Here is a 14319-nt window from a genome sequence, read left to right as displayed (position 1 = left end):
GTGGCTCAACTCTTTCCTAACACAGGTCTCAAAGTCCAGTCTGACTGCCTTTACACACCTTGGCAATATTTTTTACAAGGGGAGTACACTAGTATTTAGGCTCTTTGCAGTAGAATGCAGTGCTCAAAGTGAGAAATAGTGGCAGAATCTATTCCAGGGGAAGGGAAAAGAAAAAAAAGAGCAATTGCAAACACTGTGGCAAACTTAACACGGACATTTTTTAGCATCAGAAAATTCTAGAGGCTTCGAAATAAACTCATAATTCAGAAGCATTTGAGAGACAGCAGTGCATCAATAATAGATTTTTAGTAGGTTATATCCTTGAAAGAAGGTAGATGGTAGAGCAGACAAAATAAAGTTGTTGGTGGCCTAATACATTGCAAGTGGTTTGTCACCTACAAGACTGCATTCTTTAAAGATATCTAACACACACACACACAAAAAAAAATATCTCAAGTGAATTTATTGACCAAAACCAGTTCCACAGAACCAATTAGTATCTTACACAGGCTGCCCTGCAAGGCTTATGAGGCCATCCATCACTTGTCCATTTAACTATTTAGCATTTGTTCCAGCAATTTGTCACACTGTCAGAATGGTAGCATTTCAGAATAGGAGTTTTGGTTGAAAGAAATCTAACTCCGATAGTGCAGATATTTCTTTTCTAATAAGACTTACACAAGATTTATGTTTCTATTATTTTTAACCTTAAGCATCTTGTCTGGAAGGTGAGGTTAATTCTTTGTATTTCAAAGTTTCTACATTTAAATCAATTGTGTTAGATGAGAATTTAAAAATATTATGCAAAATGGAATTACTTCAAACTTCATCAACAATTCACAGTTCTGACATCAGGGAGTGCATTATCTTACAGCTGCAGTGCTTACATTTTTATCACTTTTGCCATCTAGTCATTTGCTTTTATGTTTATTTTTGGTGACTTTCTTAATTTCAAATTAGAATCACACCGTAAGAATCACAAAAAAATTACCTTTCCCATGAATGAGAGGCAAAGTTGCAACATAACATTAGCATGTCTACTCACAAGGTATTTTAGACTTTTCAAGCTTTATACATCTAAAGGGAAAGAAAAATGATTGCTGACGAGTTTCAATTACTCACCTCCAGATACTTATAAATTTAAACAAATGAATAAAAACTAAAATGCAAAAGAAATATTTCAAGCTCTGCTATCTCTAAAAGAATATTTGATGTCTTTAACGCAGGTTCTGGGAACCTTTTCAAAAGACTGGCACTTGCTTTTAAACACATCCAAAACGTTTTACCTGAAGAACAAGTAGGAATTACACTAATGCAGTTCCTACATTAAATGGAAGCAGCTACAATGAGTATGTCAGGCAACCTGTTAACACCTTGTCAGAGAACTCTCGTGGCTCTACCACGCATGGTGGTGTGTCCACACACCTGCAATTCTGCCACTTCACAGACTCCACCAAAATAAACAGGAGCTACTCCAAAACAACCTTTAGATTTGTTTATTGTTTCAGAAGCAGGACTCTGCTTTTTAATGGTGCTAGCTCACAGATCAGAGGTCTGCCTTCCTGATACCCTGTAGAGTTCCCTGATTTAGATTTCTTATAAAGCGGCTGCAGCAAAGAAGGCTGGGAATCAAATGCCATCTCTGCATCTGAATGCTGTTAAGTAGCTCCCATGGCATTTCTCCCTGACTCTCAGTGTGTGTCTGTCACTAAGCTCACTCCCAGAGATAAAACAGCAAATGTGAACTCCTGTGGGAAAGCACGTCAAGTAAAAACCTTTCTTGAAGCCTTGAGAATGCTCCAGCTCAGTCAATCTTCAGGCCTTCAATCAGCACAGCCATCTCACCTTGTATACAGAAGATTTTACACTGTACCAGCATTAGGTAGGGATAACCAAATGTTTAATAAATAAAGAGAAAAGTGAGTATCCCTGTGCAATAGACTTAGCAAATAGATAAAACAGCAACTAGATAATACAGATTAGCCCTGCTCAAACACCCCAAAACATTCTCCACTCTGCTTTGCTGAGTAATCTTGGTGTTAAGCATGCTTGACAGCTTTGAAGTATCTATTTTATTTGTCTCTACCTATTCCTGTCTATAATTAATTGCATCAGTCAATTATCTTGCTATCTGTTAAATATCACTGTTGTATTAGTCTGCCTGTAGAGGATGCATCTACCTTAGATGTAGATTACTCTGCCTTAAAAATAAATTGTATTTCCAGCTACACTCAGAATAGCATAGCAATTCTTGCAATACTGAAGAGGCAAAATGGGAAAAGGAAAGAACCTGCAGGACAGACCATCAGTTCACAAGAGCCAAGGAGTTGGTTCCAGTCTGACAGAGCCAGAACGCCCAGTTGGAAGAGAAGAAGGTGCTCACGCCCATAGCAATGCTGAGCCCAGCAAGCAAGAATGTCCAGCTGTGGGTCTAGGGGCTGTGGAACACCTGTTCACTTCTCTTTGGAAGAGGGTTTGCTAGTTTGCTCTCTTACATATGTGTCCAACATTAGAAAAACAAAACATACATGGAAAATTATTCCAACTGCAGAGTGTGACATGGAAAAAAACCCAACAAAAAAAAAAAAAAAAAAAAATCCCTGAGAACAAGTCTGCTGTGTTAAACACAAGCCTGAGGGGAAAACTGCCCACAACCAGCAAACTGTCAGTTCATCTAACCTGTCTTTAGGGAGAACTTGAAAACCTACCAGTAATAGGACAGACAAAGAAAGCCAACAGTAAATACCATGGACTGAGAGGCAGTAGCCAGTCCTTCTGCCAGAAACCTGAGGAAATAAAAAATAAACCAGAAGAAAGGATATTCTGATATTTACATACTGCATTCCCTTCTACTCATACTCCTCCTGCTAAAAAAAATAATTTAAAAAGCCAAAAAAAATCCTCTGCAGCTTCTGATTTTCTTTTCATTCCCTTTTGTAAAGGAAGTTCCAGGTCAGCTCCCAGAAGCTGCAGAAAAGCTTTTGGGGGTTTAATAATCCAGAGTTAATAGCCATTCATTTGGTAGGTTTGGTACAGAAGGCGGGTCAGAATTAATTTCTTGCTTAACTAAGGCTGAAATTCACATTTAAAGTGTAAAATATAGCTGTTACTGAAGTCTCATTCAGCAAGAGACATTCAAAGTGAGATGATCGCAGCAAGAACTTGTACTGAATATAAAAATTGTCTGGGAACAAGTACAGTCTCAAACAAAAAGATGAAAGTTGAAAGAGAAAAATAAGAAGTAACCCAAATTCATCATGAAGGGCCAAACCAGCCTCTGCCTGCCTGTGTGTAGCTGCTGTCAATGACATGAGAACTGACCTCTAAACCATGGCTACTCCATCAGCTGGCACTCTGGGCAGTTCAGTGCAGAACTGATTGGAATCACATAATCAGTTCAAAAAGGTTTCACAATGGCCCTAGATGTGGTGGCTATCAGAAAGGGGGCTCACAGGTATAAAGATCAATTACTATTTAAGTAACATTCAGTGAGATACATTTATACTTCCATCAAGATGGGAAGAGGAAAGTAAAGTAAATCTTGAATAGGTAAGATTTCATAAGGAGTACAGCAGCACTTTCCATTATAAACCTTTCCAGAGAAAGAAAATGCGTGAAATGAAATAAAAGATCATCTGTAAATAATCACATTAAGCATTAAAATTTCCTGAAAACAGAATCTGGAACTAGAAAAGCTTATATAAACAAAGCAAAACAAAACTATTGGACACAATATGCCTTCTTCTAGGATGCCCTTCCACATTTTCTTCTTACTGTTCTGTCTATCTCTTTCCATCTGGTTTTCTTGTCCCACTGGTAAATTTTTAAGGCTGCTAGGAAGAAGACTTTTTTCACTGTGTGTATCATGCCAAATGTAAAAAAAAAGACAAGTGTCCACAGTAGACATGTTGATTAGACCACCATTTAGAAAATGTACTTTTTGAAAGCATCAGGTACATGATATAGACATGCTGCTTTGAGTTCCAAATTTTCTAAGCATTTTCTTTATGTAATACTTGTTGGGATTAAATATTTTACACCACTTAATATTCTTGGAGAGAGCTTGCTACAAAGTTAGGCATGTATAAATAGCTCTTTTGTCGATTCAGGCAATTATTTGTATCTTCACCCCTTTCAGGTATGGAAAAGTAAGTAGAAAATCTGATTCTGAAGCCAACAGATAAGTACTCACATTCATCTTTCACATAAACAGGTTCAAAAGCTTGGGTTCAGAGGAATGTCTAGAGAAAGGAGCAAATGCAAGAGCAATGCTCCTCGTTGCAAGCATCAAGAAGTTAAGAATGTTCTGCTACAACATGGAGATGGGGAGAGAAGCTCTGATGAAGGAAATGCCAGGGGACATGTCACCAGACCTCTTTATTTTTTTTCCTTGTTCTTTCTTGCACAGTTGCTCTCCACTCCCCAAATACCTATAGGTGATTGCCTTTTTGAGGTAAGAGGGAAGGCAAAATTCCGGGCGCAACTGTAAAAGCCCCAAAACTGATGTTTGATGCTGCAGTAGAAGCTGATAACTGGAGTTAACATTGTTTCCAAGGCTTGCTGAAGAACTCTGCATAGTTTGAAGTAGATAGACTATATGATAATGTGGCTATAAGTCACGCTCATTTAGAAAGCAGAACATACTTCTAAAGGCATTCTTAGACTGGCTTAATTGCATCCCTACTCAGAACTGTATTGATTAAAAAATCCAAAACAACAAAACAAAGACCCTGTGCTGGCATCACTTCAGAACAAATCCGCCCTCTGTAAATGTATAGCCTATCTGGCAGCTCACTGATGGGAAAAGATTGTCCTATACTGAAAGATCATTGGATGCCAGCAGAGATCTCAAAGCTGCCAAGCCCCACGCTACCATTTCTCTCCACACTGCTGTCCTACTCTCAGGGCACCAGGTGCATGGCTAGCATCAGTTTGATCTTTCTGACTCCGCCTACTACTGAATTTTCTGACCTTTAATGTTTGCCTTTACAACAGAGGAGTGGGTAGTTTGTAAAATAATGCCAAAATTCATAATATATTCTACCATTAATAAAAATGTCACACACACGTATCCAGTAAACACAAAAAGAGACCATCAAATGAGTCCCTAACATACTTATAAAAAAAATCAAGTGATATACATAGAAAAATCAAGATTGCCTTATGATTTGAAATAAAATTCCAATGAATTAAGTGGCATTATTCCAAACTCATCACAGCTTACCAGATAAGCAGACGGCCGCCCAGCACAACATGATGAGGAATTTACTGAAGATGTATATTGTTCTCAAAGAAAAACTTGAAGAAAGTACAAAATATTATAAAATACTTTTCCTTTTAAAGTAGTTTTTGCTTTTACAGCTAATCTGGCAGCCAAGAGAGGATGAAGCCATATGATAGGGCAGTTATATCTTTTATCATATCAGAAAAATTATTCTTGTCTCTTACGCTCTTCCTAGAAAACTCAAGAGAGGCAATCCAATTATAACAGCCAGCATAACATGAGATTAGTTAAAATTTCAAAATAGTGTTGAAATTGTTCAAAGTGCTTAGATTTTTATTCGACAGTTCTTTAACTGAAAATCAAACATGTTATTCAAAGAACGAATCTTTTTTTTTTTTTTAAGAGATTAATCATCCTTGTTTCTCATTTGAAGTCTGGGGCCATAGCCAATCTTTTCACTGTGTTCTCAGAGAGAGATATTTCATTTTGAAAAGAAAAAACAAAATTGTTCCCATCTCCTTTATATGTTGTCATGGTAGACAAGCCACCACAACAAAAAAATTCCTGTTTCACATTTCTTTGGGTCACTTTTCAGCAATAACACCAATGCTAAAATTTTTCTAGAGTTAATACAGAATCTGATCTTTTGATGCTGTATCTGTGGAAAATGTTACCTGAAAAAATGTTTTTCTTATGCTATTTAGGGAGGGAGAAGAAATGGAAAAGAAATTATAATCAAATGAGAAAAAATTAAATCATTTTATTACTCCTGCATTTTAGGATTTCTTTTGCAATGTAACATCTCTATTTAAACTCGTTGAAAATTTGGAAGCCTAGGAAATGCAGGCATTTGCTAGTAAAGTGTCTATCAAAGCTCCAATGTTCCATGACTGCAAATTTAATAATTTTCTTCAATATCCTACGTAGTTAGAAGTATTTTTGCCAATCTGACTGATTTAGTACTAGCCAGAGAACCTCCCTTCAGGCCTCAGTTTGAGCTCATGATTAGTTGGTGCTGGTAGCTATAAGAGTTCTCCATGGATTCATAAAATAAAACATTTTATACATTTCAGCTTTACATTTGATTGGTATTGTACCTTATCTTACATAAACCAATTGAATTTATAAGACTATTTTCCCAACTAAGGGATTTGAGAGAAAAAAATTTCTCATTAGACACAAAGAATTCTGTGAATTGGGCATGGATTTACTGCTTATTACAAGGGCTGCCTGACACATTTCATTTGTCTGTAGACACAATGTAGGAATATAGGTTCAGAAAACAGATATATTTTCTATGTATTATTGTTATGTGTTTGTAAAAGCCTTGGAGAGATTATTCTTGCTGGACATTTGTACCATGCCCTGTGCAAGGCAGTGCTGATCAATGACCAATGGCCCCAATCCACAGGTATTTGTATTGGTTCTGTTCCCTTCTCTGCTGAAGAAACTCTGATCAAGAAGATGGTAGGAGGATTTGCTTGGTAGCCAAGTTCTTTTTTCTAACCTTAAGAACAGTTAGATGGCTAGGAGGAAGAGAAGTGAAAATTTTCCTCAGGAAACCTAACTAAATTAAATGTTGCCTACAACCTAAGATACTCTTCTACCATGGCAAGATCATCTGTCTTAAATGTAGTTTTGAACAATTACATTCACATGTTCTGTGCACACACACTGTAAAGTGCACCACCAAAACATGCTATTTAACAGAGGCTACACTCAGGCTCTAGAAAGAATTTTGTAGGCTCCTTGACAGGAAAGAGACAATAATCCAATAGCTTCATCTCTTTGAACTATGTAACCAGGGATTTGGAGAAAGTACTTAATAGAGCTGAAAAATAAAGGACTAAGACTGCAAGTTAAAAATACATTTACTGACAGCACTTCTCTCCAGCTAATGTCTTTTCCCAAAATATTATAAATTAACAGTACCTTTGTGCAAGTACTGCTCAGAAAAGATTCTCAAAATAATGAGTCTTTGGTCTTATATCACAAATCTGCTTATTCTTTTTTTTGTCTTGCAGCTGTGCCTTGAGACCAGAGCTTGCAATAAGGAATAGATTGCTGTGAGGAGGAAGAGGAAACTAAGCAGCAGCTCCACGTGCATTTACAGCTCATTCACACAGAGGAGCCAAGCCCTGGCCAAAAGAGCTCCATTTGTCATCACATTGTACTGCTTGTGCCAGCTCCCTGTGACATGTCAGGCCACTTCCTCAGCCTGTTTTGCATACTGGGACTGGGCAGTGCTGTCTGTCACAGGACAATTGCACCAGCCATCCTATCAAATAACTCCTGTCACTTCAAGCACTGAGCTGGCCTGTCTCTCCTGTCTCTGGCTTGGACAATCACTGAGCACTCACACATCATGGTGAACACAATGCCCTCCTCCAGCCTCTGGCAGATGAGAGTGGAGCAGCAGAATGGGATTTCCTTGCCATCTATTCCTGTGGAATTTCCACTCTCTTAAAAGAAAAGATTTCCATAGCTGGTTCACAATTTGATATAATATTAGGGCCATAATAAGAAGGCCCAGCAAGGATTTTTTTTTCCTAGACTTTTTCTCCTTGTTTTAAAAATGTCATACACGTAAACAAGCAACATAGCAAAAACCAGGAAGCTGCATGTGTACACAAGTACATTTTCTAATGTAACACATGTAGACTGTCTGCACACGGCTTTAATAATTTTAGCAAGTATTACATTAAACTTTAACTAGCAATATTGAAGCTCAGCAACAGTTATTGAATTGCCAGTTCACCTCAGCATCTGGGGGCATGGATAGGAAATTATTCAGGAACACAAGATCAACCTCAGCTGACCAAGACAGCCATAATCTCTCTTACTCCCATAAAACATGCCTGGCTTTGCCAAGCTTGTCCTCTACCTATAAAACATCAGAGAAATCCCTAAAGAAAGGAGAGCTACCAGCACCCTGTGGAGACTTGCAGTGAGTTTTCTCCCACTCCTGATAAGCACAAAACCAACTAATTAACTTCTGAGGTCTATTCCCACTAGTGCAGGAAGATGCTGTGCAAGGGAATCAGTAGCTACTTCATTTCTGCAGAAAACAGATCAAGTACCACATCAATATTATTTTATTTCCAAAAGCTGCTTCTTAAATGCTGAAACACCTTTCATCATGCAATATTTAAAACATAATCTAATCCTTATGAAATGCCACTAAGGCTGCTGGGAGACCTGAACACTCTCATCAGGTAGTGCTCTGTTTATCCACATCTCCTTCCTCTTCACTTCTATTTGGCCCCTTACATCATCATTTGTTAAAATCTATCTTTCCTTACCAAGCCCACAGCTGAAATTCAAGGACAATTGGTTGCAGTCCTTTCTATTAACAAAGTTTGACATAAGTGCAAAACATTGTTCCTGCAAATATTCACTTTCTGTGTGTATTTACACGAGCACATATAGACCACTCCAAAATGCAGTTAGTAATTTGCCAAAATATTTTTTGCTTTCTGCACTATCGTAAGTACATTTCAAAAACTAAAATAAACCTGAGCAGAATTAATGGGATCATAAAACAGAAAAAAGCCATTATAAACTTAGGCATCAATGTACAAAAGATTCCTTTTAAGAAGTACAAATATTAATGCTAATATTGTTAGCAGTAGTTCCTCTGAGGCAAAAGGAACTTCAATATGATGTTACTAAAATGAAGGTTTTACATTACACAGACCTCCAAAAGCTGTTGTCTAATAGCAGATGCTAGACACTTCAATACTTTCTCTTTCAGGTTCCCCAGGCATGGAATCAGTGTATGTCAGTGTCATTCCTCTCCCCACATCTTGGCAGGTTCCATATAATGTTTTTCCAAGAAGCTTGTGTCAGCTATCATAGATTCCCCCTTCTCCTAAAAGCAAGGCTCCAGTCAAAGAAAGACAACGAAACAAATTGTCCCCTTAAACAGAATCTCTCTTCCCCCTTTGGCCATGGAAAGGATGCAATCCATCTCTGTCTGCCAGAAAACTAAAAAGCAAATCTGCTTTTCTATGTAGACCCCAGAGTTTTGGAACAAGCTGGCTGATAAAATGCACATGGTTCACTGCCAGCTTCTTCTTTAAGATCCCAAAAGTTTAAAAATGCTTGACTCTACTCTGTTTTCCAGGATTTGCTTAAGCACAGACAGGAAAAAATATTCCTTAAAAACAAACAAACAAAAAATACTACTGGCTTCCTGTGCTGCTTAAAAATACTTTACCCAGCATAATCTAATCCAAACTTCTTTGATGCACCTCCTCCTTGCCAGCATCCTTTTCTTTCCATTCATTTGCTCTGACTGTGTTTGAGAATCTATGCCAAGCACACATACCAATTCATGCGTGAAAATTTTAAAACAGCTTTCCATTGATTTTTAGCCATTCCTCCTTATTACAGAAGTCATCACACACAGCCAGGAGTCAAAGAAATAGTAAATTCATATTGAGAACTACACAAGTAAGACATCAAGTTTTCTATTAAGCAGCAGTTTAGCATCTTGGAGCAAGCAGGTGTTCTGCACCATATAATTCTAACTTGTCCCTACCTAGACACTCAAAGAAAGGCTCACAGCCAGCAGGAAGATCCAGACATAAGCACAAACAAAAAAATTATTTTTTGGCTGAGGGCAAAATGAAATAGTTGCTGTCTTTGTTGATAAGTTCTCCTAGGAAGCATGTCTCCAAAGAAAATTAAACCGTGAAAATAAAAGCCTGATACTCTCCTAGCAGGCTGACTTCTGTGCTGGCTTTATTTGCCCCTTATTTTTCACAGAATTCTACAGTAATTTTAAAAGTCAGTTCATTGAATAATTTGAATTATTTGCTCAGCCCCATCCCATCAGACTTCATTTCCCTTTCACCATATTTCTCCTCTAGCCAGCCTTCTACCAGTAAAGTTCAGGCTCAATGCTAAAAGACCTGGGACATCTGAGCTTGCAGCTCAGCTTGAGAGACACTGACTAGCAAAGTGCATGTTCAATCAGGAAACACTGATTCCTGAAATGCATTTCTTTCAACAAACTTCTATCTCCTCATGGAAAATCTGCTTAGTTTTTCAATAGATCATAGAGCAAAACCTGAACTTCTGGTCTTGCAGGGGCTATGACATGCTACTACTTTGTTGAGGGAATCAGCACTCACACCCCACTCCCAGCTACCTCTGTTCTTGCTTTCCATCCTCACTGCTGGCCACTCAAACATCAGAGTCCAAGACTCAGCTTGCTTAAAATTTGCAAAGGAAAAATTCAAAATTATTATAAATATTTTCAAAGATAATAGGAGGAGCTCTCCATATTATTTTACCTCAACAGAATAGATATTTTTTCATAGCCAGAATCTTCAACTTCTTAGTAGCTTTAGGCTCACTTCAGCATGCCTGGTACCTCAGGGCAATGGCTTTCACAATGTAGTCCACCAAGCACTCAAGGTCTGGGGATATCTGTAAGGATAACTTGAAAAGAAAACATTAAAAATTCAAGCTGATTGTCAGTGGGGCTTTAACTCACTATACAGAGATCTGTATCTTCTGTGGAAAAGGTTGAGAGGTTCACAGATCAAAAAAGGTTGAAAACGACAAGCCTATAGAGTAAAATACAAGGAGGTTGAAGTGACTTGATAATTTTAGAGCAAGGTCTAAATATATCACTCTGCAAATGCAATGAACTTCTCTCTCTTTTTCCCTCAGCAAGCTACACAAACATCTGCCCTACAGCAAAGGGATGCCTGCAGTCCATATTTCACTAACAATGCCCATAAGGACTTGGGCTGGGGAGCAGCACCATGGAAACATCTTGATCTGATGGGGTTACCACATCCCTCAGCATACCTTTGGCTTTGCACTCTCTTGCTGCTTTTGTCTAGAAAGACAAATAACATGAGAGAAGCTGAAATCACTATTTTCTCTCTTTCAGGACTGTTGATGCCACCAGCAAGGGCTTGCAGACCATTCTCTCTAATTGCAATTGTTATGCTAATTAATGCATCAAGAGGGGAAGCTCACCCCACCATTTCATGCCCCCTGAGCCTCACACCCTAGATAAACCTCTGCCTCTGTCTGTTGCTGGAAACAAAGTACTTATAGCCCAGGTGTGCACTATTTCTCTCCAGGTAACTTAACCCCAAGTGTGCATTTCTGTGTAATAAACTATACACAGAGGTAAAGGAATTAAGTGAATTGGGGGGAAAATTCTATTGCACCATTAAAATGAAAAATGCCTTCCCCTCATTAACAACTCTCATTAAGGCACCCTCTGCCCACTTCACTGCTGTGTTTATCTCCTTCCCTTGATGGCAGGAATGCTGAATCATGACAAGCCATGAGGGCTCAAGCCCAGCACCAGGCTGTCATCCTGATTTAAGCGACAGGACTGTAGCATCTGGCCCCACAACTCACACAAAAATGGCACTGAGAGTAAAGCGGCATTTGGGGACCAGCGTACAGGGACAGCAGCATGAGGTACGGATTTTAATAAATCCATTAGAGATAGGGAAAGATACTTTGCCGACAAATAAAAATGGAATATTTTGAAATAATTTAAAGGAAAATCAAGAAGCTTATAAAGAATCAGAATCTGCAAATTATATATATATAGTAGAAATAAATATCAAAGAAGTTGATAGAATGCAATTTGCAAGTATCCCCCTGATAACATTATTGTTCTCTATAATCCAAATAGGGCTCTTTTTTGATATTTGCAGGACTGGTAGCACAGAGTCTGTGGAGCAAACATTCTGCTGGAATGCTGTTTTGCGTCACTATACTCAATAACAGAACCTTAAATTGCAATAAATACTGAAGTGAATTTTGAGCATATAGGGAAGTCAGCCTGCAGCGAGAACTGTAAGGCATTTCTCTAACATGCAGATATAACAGAGATTTAACAAATGTTTCTCTTTCCCCCTGCACACAGTTACCTGGAAATAGTGAAGTATTTTGTGGTTGATTACTTTTTTAAGGCTGCTTTTATTACTATTTTTATATATATATATACACACATATATCTCTAAAAGTCTGATTTCTAAAGCAATTTGCAACCACTCCCTCCCCAAGTCTCCTTTTTAATACACCAAGAAAAAGTAACAAGAGCCACTAGAGAACTGGGCTATCTGGGACTAAGCCACACAGGGATTTGGCACTGTCACCTCCCTGGGTCATCACCTTTCTTCTAGTGACTGGCATACGTGCTCCAACACATCTCTGCTGCTCTCCTTGGTGGCCCTTGCCCTGCCCAGCCCTCCCAAAGGCACAGTCCAGGACTCTGCACTTTGTCCGACGCCGCGCTCCTCAGCAGCAGCAAAGCATTTTCATGAGGAGAGGACAAAGAGGTGAGAGAGCACATCAGTCATCACCAGAAATAATGCATTCCCAGCTGCACTGGTGATGAAGGAAGAATATTATTCATGTGACTTCTGCATAAATACTTTCATTTCCAGCTTGCAATTTTGGGGGGGAAATAAAAGAAATGCAGAAGGTTTTGGACATCTCTGGCCATTATAGGCACAAAGTTTACTCACTGCTCCAGTGATCCAATTTTCCAGTATTTAACAGATTGAAAAAAACCCTAATGCAATTTCTCAAAAACAATACAGCACACAGAAAACAAATCTATGTAATGTATTATCAACTTGGAAATATACTTCACACTCTTCATATTAGCATCTCATCTTTATATTTTTAAGTGTTCAAGAAAAACTGCATGAAATTCTCTTGACATAAAAATCTTTTTTCTTCTGAACCCAAGGTATATATTATGCACTGTATTCTCTGCTAGTCAAATCAGACAAAGAAGCATTCCCAAGACCACAGGAAGCAACAGCAGAGCTTTTCTGAGGGGAATATTTCAGTCAAAAAGAGAGAAAAGGAGAGATGTAGAGAAGAGGTCCCTTCCCACATCCTTTACTTTTGCATATGAGTAGACACAAGAGACAAAAAATGCTCTGAGCAACTGGATGCTGCCAACAAAATGACATCTACAAAATTTTTCTCCCTCTTCTGTGATATGCAGTTGTTCTGCCAAAAGGACATTCTGTAATGGACAGAAAAGAGTTTTCCACTTAAGACCCCTGTTAGGCCCTTTAAATTTTAGTGGTATCAAAGAGAAATGACTGAAAATATCTCTCTGAATACACAAGAAGATTTAATTCTTATGTAGCAGAGCAATCAGCTCTTTGAGACCAACTTGCAATGACAATGCCACTTGTTCAGCCTCACCACTGTGTTCATTGCCTACTAGAAGCTTGCTGTGTTTTGTGAAATGGCTTCATCCTAAGCCAACTCCTTGCACTATGAATTACCTTCATTTTTTAATCAATGCTATCAAATTAGGAAGCAACTCAGGCAAGAGAAGGAAACACATTTTATATTTACTGCATGCTTCCACATGTTGTTGCTTGTCTATGTTATTTTCAGCATTACCTATTTAAAGAAGTTGTATGATATATAGAAGACAGCAGGTAGAGTGATTGACTGAGAGTCAGATGTTAAATTGCCACAGAGCTGTGGAAAGTATAAAAATACTTCTCTACCTCAATTCATTCCATAGAAAAAATCCTCTCAGATCTTGCATCCTTATCATTTTTAACGCTAAAATGTTTCAAAGTGAATAGAAGGAATAAAGGGTAATTTTTAAAAATGAAAAAAACCCCACATTTTCACAGTTTCATTTTCATCTTATTTTTCTAAAGAATATAATATTGAAGGAGAAAAAGCCTGCTTGCTCTCAGTTAGGTTTACTAAATCAGTCATGAAGGCAGCTGATCTAAAATGCATCAGCTGTCACCTGCTCAGTCTCAGTTTGACAGTTCAATACCTCCTCATCTTCTGAGAATGGCAGTGCTGAGACCTGAGTAAACCATGTCTGTATGCAAACTGTCACTGATTTGGTGGCATATCATCAGGCCTGATCTCCACGGCTGCAGTGACAATAGGGAACACTACAGCCAATCATCATCAGAGTTAAAATTAATGTACAGGTCCCACATTCAGCAGTAGGTGAGGCAAGCCCCACGAGCAGTGGCCAGTTGATAAACTATGTAATTACAGCAAGATAATCTTACCCCTGCAGAGAATGCAAATATATATCATAAATTCAAGGTATA

General features: G+C 38.3%; 1 long non-coding RNA gene across 1 annotated transcript in view; it reads right to left on the bottom strand.

Annotated features, from left to right (window-relative positions):
- Positions 1-14319, bottom strand: part of LOC139594262 (uncharacterized) — a 172925-nt gene that overhangs the window by 98497 nt on the left and 60109 nt on the right. Inside the window, exon 9 of the long non-coding RNA XR_011680566.1 lies at positions 10525-10672. This is a non-coding gene — a long non-coding RNA (uncharacterized lncRNA). The remainder of the gene's footprint in view (positions 1-10524; positions 10673-14319) is intronic.

The sequence above is a fragment of the Agelaius tricolor genome, unplaced genomic scaffold (genome assembly GCF_023055355.1).
Source record: "Agelaius tricolor isolate 1412-34295 unplaced genomic scaffold, bAgeTri1.0.p SCAF_11, whole genome shotgun sequence".
Taxonomy (NCBI): domain Eukaryota; kingdom Metazoa; phylum Chordata; class Aves; order Passeriformes; family Icteridae; genus Agelaius; species Agelaius tricolor.
The sequence above is the reverse complement of the archived record's forward strand: the minus strand, read 5'-3'. Positions and strand labels throughout refer to the sequence as shown.